Source organism: Eptatretus burgeri, chromosome 11, assembly GCF_056783735.1.
Source record: "Eptatretus burgeri isolate ZD-2024b chromosome 11, Ebu_testis_v1, whole genome shotgun sequence".
NCBI classification, from domain to species: domain Eukaryota; kingdom Metazoa; phylum Chordata; class Myxini; order Myxiniformes; family Myxinidae; genus Eptatretus; species Eptatretus burgeri.
In genome coordinates this window covers 21,688,678-21,701,531 of record NC_140971.1, presented here as the reverse complement: position 1 = coordinate 21,701,531, position 12,854 = coordinate 21,688,678, and the positions used below count along the sequence as shown (strand labels likewise).

Here is a 12,854-nt window from a genome sequence, read left to right as displayed (position 1 = left end):
ATCGCGGACTTTCCGCAGAAAAACGGATCAAAAACGACTCACGCCCACTTTTGTTCCGTCCAATCGGTGAGCGAGGGGCGATTTGGCCCCGCCTCCAGGGCGTTGGAGGGCGGTCGCTATATGCAAATTCATGGATCAAAAAGCATTCACGCCCACTTTTCCTCGGGCCAATGGGGAGCCAGCAAGAGAGGTGAAAGGTCGGAGGCAGAGGGTCAAAGATGAAGGAGCGAGGCCACGGGGGATATAAGGGGCCGCGTTCGTCAGTCGAGGCAGTTCAGTTCGCAGGAGGAAGAGTTGAGTTGGAAGTGGAGGGAGTTGAGTTTTGGAGTTCGGAGAAGCAGTTCGCAGTTGGCAGTTCGCAGTTGGGAGTTCGCGGAGTCGGAGTGAAGAGGACGGAGCTGTGGAGAGGCGGCGGCGGCGAAGGCGGACGAGGGGGTGCTCGCGTCGGATTCGGGGAACTGCGGAGGGAAAGGCCGGCGGCGCGACCGAGGTCGTGGTGGAGACGCTCGTCGCGGGACCCGAGATTCTTCTGAATTCCTCCTTTCCCCGAGCATCAGCAACCCCCTCCTGTTTCCCCCCGCGCTGAGATAGTGCGACAAAGGGGGCCCCCTTCCCACCCCCTACCAGATACTGTCCGCGAGGCCCGCGGAGTTGAGGCACCACCGCCGCTCCGCGTCTCATCATCAGACGGGTAGGCCCGACACGGTCTCGGCCCCAGGCCCGCCTACCCCCTCATTCTGGAGGGTGGTTCTCTTTTCTTTTGCTTTGGGAATATGTGTTGTCGGCGCCGTCTGTGAAGTAAAATTGTATAAGTGTTGCCGAGTGCCCGGTAGTCGGATAGATCTGCATTGTTGCATTTGCTTTTTGTCTTCTTCTTTTACATGTGCTTTTGGTGGAATTGTATATGTGTGCTTTCCGTTCATCGCGAAATAAATGTGCTTATTGTTGAACTGTTTTCCCGCTTCGCTTCGTCATTTCTTTCATTGAATCCCCATCTTGCTTCACGTAAAGGGTTGGTCGTGGGCTAAGAAGCCCGATAATTAATCGAACCGTCGAGGCCGACGAATAACACCGCTCGGTTATCCCGATAGTACGGAACGGGTCGCTTAAGTGGCCCGTGTCCGAAGTCGACCTGCGGCGAGGTGCGATCGCCCGGTCTACCCTCCGTGTGGGTACTTAGGTAGGTCGAATTTGGCGAGCAACCCTATCCCATGCGGGGGCCGATTGGCACGATCGCGGTGAGACCGAAAGGTCCACCCGTGACTGGTTCCCGGCGTTAGTCCGAGAGGGTCACGACTGGATTGTCCGTCCGGTGGGCGACCTGCCGCGATTCGAGTTACGTGGCCGTCCGCACACCGGCGGGCGCGAATCCGCAACAATATATATTATATTGTTACGAATTCTGGCCCGTCAGGCGTGCGAGCGATTGCGTAACTCCAAATCGCAACCGCGTCGCCCACCGGACGGACAATTCAGTCGTGACCCTCCTGGAACTACCGCCAGGAGCCAGTCATGGGTGGGGGTTTAACTTCACCACGATCGTGCCAATTGCCCACCCGCGCAGGATAGGGTTGCTCGCCAAATTCGACCTACCTAAGTACCTGCGCGAGTAGTCGACCGGGCGATCGTACCTCGCCGCAGATCGGCCTACGACACGAACCGCTTAAGCGGTCCGTTCCGTGCTACAGTGATAACCGAGCGGTGTTATCGCCGACCTCAACGGATCAGATTCTCTTCTTTACCCAGGTGTTCAAAACCCACTACTAATTTATTCCGCGATTCAAGATGGCACTTTCAAAAGGGAAAAAGACGACGAACGGGATACATTTCACACAAGGACATTGATTCAAGCAAGCACATATTACACACACACACAACACAAGCAAGGAATCATGCACGTATTTACAAGCAAGGCAAATCGAAATGAAACACGGAAACAGGCAAGAAAGCAATGAAAGCAATACCACCAACTATAATTATTAGCAATGTACAGGCACTTACACAGGTTTACTTGTCGGACACGGCGCCACCCACACACACACACACACAAACAAAAGAAAAGACCTCCCTTTATTGGTCGTCCAGTCTCTCTCCCACGACCGTCAGCGTGGTCGCGCCGGCCTCCCACTCGGCCGGCGAACCCTCTCCGGCACCCCTCGTCCGGACGCGCAGGTCCACCAGACAGCCGGCACTGCTGCGCCTCCCGTCCGCGTCTCCACCAACAGGTCGCTCGCCGGACCACGAGAGGGGGAAAAAGAGAGAGAGAGAGAGAGAGAGAGAGAGAGAGAGAGAGAGAGAGAGAGAGAGAGAGAGAGAGAGAGAGAGAGAGAGAGAGAGAGAGAGAGAGAGAGAGAGAGAGAGAGAGAGAGAGAGAGAGATGCACCGAGAAGAAGGAGAGGCAGAGAGGGCTTCCGGACCAGAGAGAGAGCGAGCTCGACCCTGGCCACCAAGTGAGAGGAGCACTCGACCCCAACAGAGAGAGCTCCTGGACCAGAGAGAGAATGACGTCGACGACCCAGACAGAGCTCCTGGACCTCGCGCGCGGTCCACCTTATATCGCGCGGGGCTCCGCCCTTCGCTCCTCCCCGTTTTCAGCTCCACCTCCCTTCGAGAAGGTTCCCGAAAAGGGGCGTTCCCTCACCCCGAACGCCTCACGCTGTTCATCCACCAATCGGCGGCGAGCTGCCCTCCCCCTTTCCTTCATACCAAGCGCGGGGAAAAATAGGCAGGAAAAAATCCGCGCGCCCAAAAGGGAACTCTTTTGGTTCCCTTTTTCGTTCGACGGTTTTCAGCGCGGCTTGTTGCTTGCGTGGAGGTTTGTTCAAAATAACAATAGAAAAAGAAAAACGGCTATCTCAAAGAGTCACAGCCCGGTGAACACGAAGAATTCCCTTCAAACAACGGTGGGGAACTATCTGCACATAAACTTAGTGTCATAACTGATCTAGGGACGCTTTATGGTGTATTGCGAATTTCCACAGCCGTAACATATATACATACATATATATATATATATATATATATATATATATATATATATATATATATATATATATATTTGCGGTTCTCAGAACCACATACCTCCAAGGCAATGGCATTCAACATATAATGGTCCCAAGACAGTTATTCCATTAATACATGTTTAGATAGTCCCTTCCCTTTTGTCGAGTGGGTCAAACAGGACGTGCATTGCAGGGATCTCATAGCTAGGTTTGCTTACACCACTAAACTTCATTTCCACTCTTCTTTTCTGCTTATCCTTGAGGTAAATCCAAATTTGGGTTCTCACGGAGGCCAACATGTGCAGCACGTGCGGGGCTGGGGGAGGGGCATAGGAAGGCCGCGACGGCACCACACGAGTGCGGAACAGCGCAGACCTCCCGTCCTCAAGCGATCCCTTAACCCAACTTTTGCGGCAAGTTATGCAGTATGCTCGGCAGCTCAAGATGATCGTCTCAAGCTTCCGTCGATCTGGGATGAGATTGCTGGTTGCATTGAAAAGGCATTCAAATGAATATCTCTTAAAGAGGCTGCACGGATGTTGTTTTTCACAACACAGAAGCAAATGACCAAATATCGGCGAGAGCGTGGCTGGCAGCTTCGTACCAATAGCTACAATGTCAGAGGCCGATAATAGAAAAACAACAACCACGCCATGATGACATGGGACATAAGTGTGCAAGATACAGGCGGTGCGTTCTGTTCGACCCATTTCTGGATTTAATTAGACCAGCATCCCCTTTTCCCTCCAAACCCCATCTAATTATTATATCCGATCGTTCCCCTTAAATCCTGACACAGATCGGTGTTTGTCCCATGCACACGATGGCAGAATCGGGCGAATGCGAGCGCTGACCATGTGGGCCATGGCGGATCCACGCGCACTGTGCGGAACGTGCTCGAAGGCAGACCCATGCGCCGCTAGCGACACTTTATTATTGTGCAGAGCAGGGCACGAATGGACACATCTTACTGTCTGTGCATGGGTTTGTCAAAACATCTTACCTTCTTGCCTCTACGGCCAGCGAAGCTGCGATCGGGCAGAGGCATGCTGTACAGCTTGGGCCACATGGCGCATCACGGAGCAGGCACATTGATCAGCGCTAGCCGTGGGTGCCTGGGTGGGCATGTGGGACCGACGCCACACTCGGCCAGTCGTCGGGGCACGGTCTGGGAGTTCGTGCAAGGCAATTCATGTCGCGGAGTTCGGTGCGAGACGATTCCAGTGCGTGGAGCCATCTTGGCGGAAGTGGAGTGAAGCCGCTTCCGGCCATCGCGGCCGGCCACGCGGGGGGCCCGGGGCCAAAGTGGCCGATTTGGGTGACAACGCATTGCTTCAGGGTGCCCCCCGCGCACCGTGCAGTGGGGCCGATAAAGGTCGGAGCGAGGCTGTTCGTTCTCTCTTCCCTTCTTTGTCTCCCATACGCACTGGACTTCGTCATCCCCTGGACTCCACCCTCCCAACTCAAGTCCCTCCTTCACACCGATGGTCGAGTCTCGTTCTCTGGACCGACGCTAACTGCACGAAGCGAGAGACGACACGCCAGCTGTCAGGGAGGTATCGCACCATGGGGCATCCCCCCCAAACGTATTGGTGGCGTGTTCGGGCAATCGTGCAAGGTACTGAGAGACCGTAGCCTCAACTCCTCTCCTTTCTCACTTCAATAACTCTTCATCGGGTGTGTGTGTGTGTGTGTGTGTGTGTGTGTGTGTGTGTGTGTGTGTGTGTGTGTGTGTGTGTGTGTGTGTGTGTGTGTGTGTGTGTGTGTGTGTGTGTGTGTGTGTGTGTTATAATTATTATTTCACGTTAAGTCTGCTCTGTGTCCGCTTTTGTAGTTGCTTGTATATTGCCGCACCTCTCACATTTCTTTCTTTCCCTGCATAACTCACCCCAATTAAACTTTTCCCTGTGCCACATACCTTTCCTCGCCTGCTTGTAAATAAATTATTATTAGAAATGTTACCAGCTCGTTTTTGTCTGTTCCTTCATTGATCCAGTATGGTCTGAATCCTAGCTTAGCCAGGACATTACTCCCAACGATCCGTTCCTTTTAGCCGGAACATCCTTGGCAGTGTCGCTCGGCTGCATCCAATTCGGTAAAGTGATCTGGTTCGGACAAGGCGTACCGAGGGCGTGTTCCCCGGGAATTAAATCATGTGATTAATTAGGTAATCCGGTTAACCCATAGACGGGAGGACCCTTGGTCATGCGGTTGAGTTATTGGCATCCACGGTCGGTTAGCGACCTGCTGCATCACGGAATTATCCGTGTGTGACGGCCTACAATTCTGGGGAGTCTGGTGGGAGGCGAGATAGCTTCCCCTCCCCGAGTGGCCCTCTCACACGACCCTCGGCCCGCAACAATATATATATATATATATATATATATATATATATATATATATATATATATATATATATATATATATATATATATATATATATAATTGACCCCTCCCACACTCCTCATGCCGAAGAAGCTGCATAAAGCAACCCAAGAACGCCAACACAAGGTAAGCGCTTTGCTGTTTCAAACCCTTCCCAGAGTTCCTCCACAAGTCCTCAGCTGTAAAGATGTTCACACAGAGAACACACATGAGAATCCCAATGCTACACACCCCTTAGCTGCCGGTTTATTCGCTTATTGGCGAATCATCAGCAATAGCGCAGACAGCAATGCATACCAATGAGGCTCTCAAGCATGTACCACATGCAAACGTCAAAAGCAGTCAATATATAAATAAAGAAGGACCCACCCACATCTCTCACCTGTGAATGGAGGGAATAGCCAATCAGCTATCACCCAATCAACAAAACCCAAGTGGCTAGGATTATATAAATAATTGACACCTCCCACACTCCTCCAGCCAAAGAAGTTGCAAAAAGCACTGATCAGCGATCATATGACCGATCGCCAATTGCTACAAGCTAGCAAAGCCAGCCATTCCTTATCAACCATTTCGTTTGAGTGCTTGCTTGAGTCCTTGAGCCACTTTCCCGACTCACCTGCATTTGGCCCCGTGTTGTCGTGCAAGAGGTCCCGCGCTCACTTAAAATGTGCAAATATTATTTCGACATTTCCCTTTTTGTACGATCTTCTTTCACTATACGACCCGTCACTTCGACATAGATAGATAGATATAAAAAATTTAACGTTTCGTTTTTTAAAGTTTCTTCAACCTTTGCGTCACAGTGCTTGCTTGGAGCGCTCTTCAAGCTTCAAACTCACAGGCAGTGTGCTTCATCAATGTGTGCGCCATCTCTCGGATGGACGTTAAACTGGACATCACATCTGCCGAAATCCATCTCCTCCCCCCATCCCTCCTCATTTCCCCCCTCTCGTCACCCTCCTATCGCCTCTTTCACTCCTATCCCTCACACCCTCACCCCTTCTTCCCCTCCCCTTCTGTTAAGGACTGATGGTTTAGTTTTGAATTTCCCAGAGTGTAGTATGTATGAATCAGATTTGGAGTGAGCCGACCGGAGGGTTGCAAATGTCACTGCATGTGTGAGCATGCATGAACACAGGCCTTTGCCAGGTCGATAACGTGGGTTTTAAATGCTCCCGTCTGGTTTTATATAGAACCCAGTGGTAAAAAAAGAAAATATTGCTGTTTGGGTGCATTTTATCACCCTTCCCTTACCCTCCCCCAAGCTGCCTTCCCTTCCCCACCCTTCATGCCGACTTTCCTCCCCATCCCCTCACACTTACCTCATCCCAAACCCCCTCCCCTCTCCATTGACATCTCTGGGCGGTCTCCGCATACTGTTTTAACATACCCCATTTCGTTCAATCCTGTACTCCCACCCCACAAGTCCCACTAGTTACCAAATGCAAATCAAGAGCCTTTCCCCTCATTTCCTCTTACCAAATGCAAGTCCAGAACCCCCTCCCCTCATGCTTACCTCCTCACTCCTACCTCCCTCCTGGAGTGTATAATGATGTTTGGTGAGGTGTTGATTTGGCTAACCCCCACTTTAGCAGGGAAAATGGCCTTAAAATGCGTGTGTGTGTGTGTGTGTGTGTGTGTGTGTGTGTGTGTGTGTGTGTGTGTGTGTGTGTGTGTGTGTGTGTGTGTGTGTGTGTGTGTGTGTGTGTGTGTGTGCGTGCGTGCGTGTGTGTGTGCGTGTGTGTGTGAGGTGTTGCTTTCGCCACCTCCACCATTCCAAGTTCTCCCTTCCAAACCCCCTCCAAGCTCCACCACCCATTCTCAATCCTCACTCCCCTTTTAATACTCCCGTCAATGAAGTGATGGGTTGCATTTGCTCGTATATATATGAAGACCACAAGGGGAAAACCAGAGATGTCAGGATAAGTCAATTTTGAAGAAACTGAAAAACAAAGTTTCAAGATTTTGGTGGACCGTTTAATAACTGTCATATAGATTTATTTTCCAGTAAAAGGAAGAGTGATCATTGGCCGATCAAATTAAGCATGTAGCATTTGCCAAGCTTCTGTGTTATTTAATTTAAGAGCAAAGAACGAATCAATGTTGCAAATTGACATCACTGGTTATTCCCTTGTTTAATAATTGCCATGCAATTTTAACCCAGGAAGTGTAGCAAATTCATGCTTGTTGGTTATTAGCATACATTACATGACTTTGGTGATCACAGAATATTTTTTTCAACATTAAACAGTCATTGTCTTTTTTGTTTGATTGGTGTTCAACGCAATACTGAAGGGCATTTTGCTTATATGACGACGGATTCTCCATTTCTTACTCCGTACTACTTAATATGATGGAAAACCGGGAGGAAACCAAGGATAAACCACCCCCGCGATAACCGAAGTCACCTCATGTGACTCCCTCATATACCTAAGCAGGTTGATTGGGTGGTGGGTAGATCGAATGAGGATGGGTACTCAGACGCTAACCATTAAGCCACAGCTTGGGTCCCATAAAAGTCACAATAAAGGTTTGACCAGGCTTGAACCACGATATGCACCAACTACAGAGCCCATGATATAACCAAATAGGCTATTGTAGTGCTCAGAGTTTATGCTGTGAAAGTTTTACAACCTTTCATTTTTTAGTTTCTCAACTCTGAATATTATGGTGGAACAGTTAACATGAATGAAAGGGAGATAACCAGGAGTAAAGTACTGACAACTCTGGGTTTCTACTTGTTCAGCTTTGACAACACTTGTTTCTTCATTGCACAGCGAAACTTTATACCATATAAATTATGTGACACCCCTGGTTATTTGTTAAAGTAATATTATGACAGGAAACCTGATGTTGCCAACTATTGGCAGGTGCAATAACCCTGAAATTTATAAAAAGTGACATCTCTGGTTGTCCCCTTGTGGTCTTCATATATATATATATATATATATATATATATATATATATATATATATATATATATATATATATATATATATATATATATATATATATATATATATATATATATATATATATATATATATATATATATATATATATATATATATATATATATATATATATATATATATATATATATATATATATATATAGTAAGTCCTCGCTAACCGGAAGTTCGCATATCGTAGTTTCGATTTTTCGTAATTTAGTTTTAATGACCAATTTTTCAATTATCGCAAACATTTTATGCGTATCGTAATGTCATTGCAAGGAAAAACGCAAAAAAAAGTTTCAAACTGCCTGCAAAAAAACAACAATCACACAGGATGCGCATAAACGCACTTTCACTTTACTGCGCATGTACTGTATGCTGTACTGTACGTATTCTCTTCACGCTCACCTGCATACCTTCCAGTATGAATCCCAAGCAACCCGCAAGTCTTTAGCCGAGCACACCTCGTTTCAAGCGACAACGAAAGGCTGTCACATTGAAGGTGAAATTGGATATAATTAAAAGACATGAACGAGGTGAAGGGACAACGGAAATCGGCCGCGCGCAGCAATCGCTGCATCGACTGTACATTCGATCGTTCAAAGTTTGGCAAAGATAAAGAAAATATCACAGATTGCGACCAGTTCGAGTGAAACGACACTAACGAGAATGAGAGATGGTGCCATGCACAACATGAAGTGTTTATTATGCGTGTGGATAGAAGATCAAACTAAATGTCGCATGCCTTTATCTCTTGCTGTGATACAAGAAAAAGCGCGTCGTTTGTTAGGGCATTGACCCACGATTACGTGATCAATTACTTCTGCAATCATGTTGAGAAGTATCTCCAAGGAGAACAACATTGACAACAAATCTTTGCTGCTTGTAGACAATGCTCCTGCCCATCCTCAGCAAATGGAAGACTGGTGTGAAAACGTGCAGGTAGTATTTTTACCAGCAAATACTACCTCACTTTTACAGCCTATGGATCAGGGAGTTATTGCTGCTTTTAAAGCCTATTATGTTAAGCATACCATGCTGCAGTTTATCAAAAAAACTGATAAGGACAAGCTATCAATCAAGGAGTTTTGGCGAACATACAACATAAAAATGGCTTTGGAAAACATTGAGGATTCATGGGCGGAGGTGAGTGCCTCCACAATGAACGCTGTGTGAAAGAAAGTGTGGCCCGAGTGTGTCCACAATTTCACGGGGTTTGCTAATGTTCCGTTGATTACAAGTCAAATTGTAGACCTGGCGCAGGAGGTTGGTTTGAAGAGGTTGACGAAGAGGACGTGGATGACTTACTGGAGTCTCATGCAGAACCCTTAAGCAATGAAGATCTTATGGAGTTGGAACAGCAGTGGGCTCTTGAGGAAGAAGAAGATGCTTTGACACCTTCATCCGAGCATCTCACCATGAAAAACCTCAGCCAAATCCTCAGCTCGTTTGAAAGTGCCACAGAATTTGTTATCGAGCAAGATCCAAATCTTGAAAAGAGCACTGATTTTAGCTGTGTTGTTTATGATGCCCTTTGTTGCTACAAGGAACGTTATGCAGCAAAGAAAAAGAAAGCCATCCAGCCCACTCTCCATGCATTTTTCAAGCCAAAAGATGCAATACCAACTCCATCCACCATCCAGGATGCTCCTTCAACCAGCTGCCAAGAGACCGTTCCTGCTGGTGAAGAAAGTGACAGCACAGTGTCAAGTGAAGAGGGGGACGATTCTGCCACTCCGCAAGTGTGACTTGTCCACCGCAATCAACTCCGTTCCTCCAGCTTCGGGGTAAGTCTCCACGACTCGAGGAGTGTGTTTTGTTTATTTGTGTTTATGTCCAAAAAATTCCGAGCCAAAAACACATCCCCCCTTTAACACATTGGTTTCTATGGGAAAATATGTTTTGTTTAACACAGTTTCGCTTATCATAAGGTTTTCCAGGAACGCAACCCTTGCGAAAAGCGAGGACTTACTGTGTATATATATATATATATATATATATATATATATATATATATATATATATATATATATATATATATATATATATAAATAATATGTTGTTATGGTTGTGGAAATTCGCAAACCACCATTCAGGTCCCGTAGGTGAGATATCTCTGTAAGTATATGTGTAGTTAGCCCAAACCCGTTGTATAAAAGGAATTTATATGATCCATCCGGGCTGTGACGCTTTGAGTTCGCCATTTTTTATGTTCCATCTTTTATTTCAAACAAACAGCATCTCAACAACCACGCCATCCCCACCACAGCCCCAACCACACTACAACCATGCCATCTCCACCATCAACGCTACCACATCTTCGCCACTCGCCATTCAGTAGGCCCTGTGCGGTTACGATCTCCGGGAACAAACAAAAACCAACAACTATGCTCGGGGGTTTTCCCGCCTGTTTTTCCCGTCGAGGTTCTCCGCGCTCGGTGTGGAGGAGGGGCGATGCAGGGGTCAAAGGTGAGAAAAGGTGGGGGCCTCTTTTTGGGGGAATAATTCCCTGGCTCCGAGCCAAGACTGACTCCCCCGGCCCCCGCACGGCGCGGGGTGGAGGGAAAGCGAGAGGTCACGCCCCCCTTCGAGAGGCTTCTCCAAGAACCTTGAAGGGAGGCGGGGCTGAAAACGGGGCGGAGCGAAGGGCGGAGCCCCGCGCTACAAAAGGCGGACAGGACGGACCTCGAGATTGGTTGGTCGGGGGTTGGTTGGTCGAGAGTTGGAGTGAGTGGTTCGTCGAGGGTTGGTCTTCATGGTCGTCTTCTGGCTCGAGTCGCGAGCTTGTGGTTCCTGCCTTGCTTCTTTGACCCGTGCACGAGCGCGGAAAACAGCGCCGAACAAACCCCGTCCGTTTCCCCGAAACCCCGTCCGTACAGTCGAGCGGACCACACGAGCGACACGCGGCCCGAGATCGCGGAGCACGCCGGAGGGGCTCGGAGTCGCAAAAGGAGGACTCGACGCGATCAGGGAAGTCGTACCTCCATATTCTTTTGGGGTTTGGTGTAAATGTCTGTGGGAGGCGCCATCCGTCAAGTAGTATTGTTTTAAGTGTTGCCGTGTGTTCGCGTATTCGGTCGTAGCTCTGCATTGTTGTTGTTGTTTTAAATTGCTTTATGTGCATTCTGATTCTGTTTGACTATACGTGTGCTTTGTGCCTGTGTCTGTGTGAATAAAGTGCTTGCATGTTGAATTGCTCCCCGTTTCGCTGCGTCCTTTCCTTTGTTTGAATCTCCATCTTGCTTCACGTAACGGGTTTGTCATGGGCTTAATACGCCCGATAATTAATCGGAACCGTCGAGGCCGACGATAACACCACTCGGTTATCCCGATAGTACGGAACGGACCGCTTAAGCGGCCCGTGTCCGGAGTCGACCTGCGGCGAGGTGCGATCGCCCGGTCTACCATCCGTGTGGGTACTTAGGTAGGTCGAGTTTGGCGAACAACCCTATCCCACGCGGGTGGCCGATTGGCACGATCGTGGTGAGGACGAAAGGCCCACCCGTGACTAGCTCCCGGCGTTAGTCCGAGAGGGTCACGACAGAATTGTCCGTCCGGTGGGTGACGTGCCGCGATTAGAGTCACGTGGCCGTTCGCACGCCGGCAGGCGCGAATTCGCAACAATATAATATATCAATAGGCCGCCATGAAAACGCTCATCGAAAAAGAAAAAAAAAAATTAAGGAAAAGTCACTTCAAATTAATCCAAACCTCCAGGAGAATTTTTTTTTTTTTTCAAACAAAACAACAAAAGACCCAGGTGGTGTATATGCAAAAGACAGTTGCCTCGATGGCTCCCGAATATTTTTTTTTTCTTTGTAAAGAAATACGTCACCTTCCGTTTTTGAGCTCTTTCAACCAGCGCGAGAATAAAAAGTTCTTTTTAGATCCTCGTGGAGGATCTCTAAGTCTTACTCACGTTGTTGTTCTTCATCTTCTTCTTGTGGACTTTTTTGTTTCACAGCCTACAGTTTTCATCGAAACTTCCTGAAACTTGGCATTTTGATGTAAAAATACCCTGCGCAGACAGTAACCATCTCTGATTTTGAAAATTCCTCCGAGAAAAAAAAAAAGTTATGACGTCAAAATATCTCTGCTGATGGAAATCGCCTAAAAAAATTATCTCCGAAACATGGCAAGCTTTTTGAATTCTGTTTGCGGGAATCGAACGGGGCATTAGCAGAGATGAATTACCGCACATATGAGACATCACTATGACGTCATATCAACTTTGATGACGTCATTCCTATTTTTTGACATTTTTTGTTCCACAACCCAGAGTTTTCATCGGATCTTAGTGAAACTTGCCATGTATATGCAGAAAGCCCACGCGCAGGCAGTAACCATCTCCGATTTTGGAAATTCTTCCCAGAAAAAAAAGTTGACGTCATAATATCGCCACGAATGGAAATCGCCTCTACCATTATCTCTGAAACGAGGCAAGCCGCTTGAATTTTGTTTGCGGGAATCGAGCCGGGCATTAGCACAGATAATTTATCGCAAACCTG

General features: G+C 47.9%; 1 protein-coding gene across 4 annotated transcripts in view; it reads right to left on the bottom strand.

The window, feature by feature from the left end:
* Window positions 1–12,854, bottom strand: part of R3HDM4 (R3H domain containing 4) — a 45,993-nt gene that overhangs the window by 32,574 nt on the left and 565 nt on the right. The window lies entirely within an intron of this gene.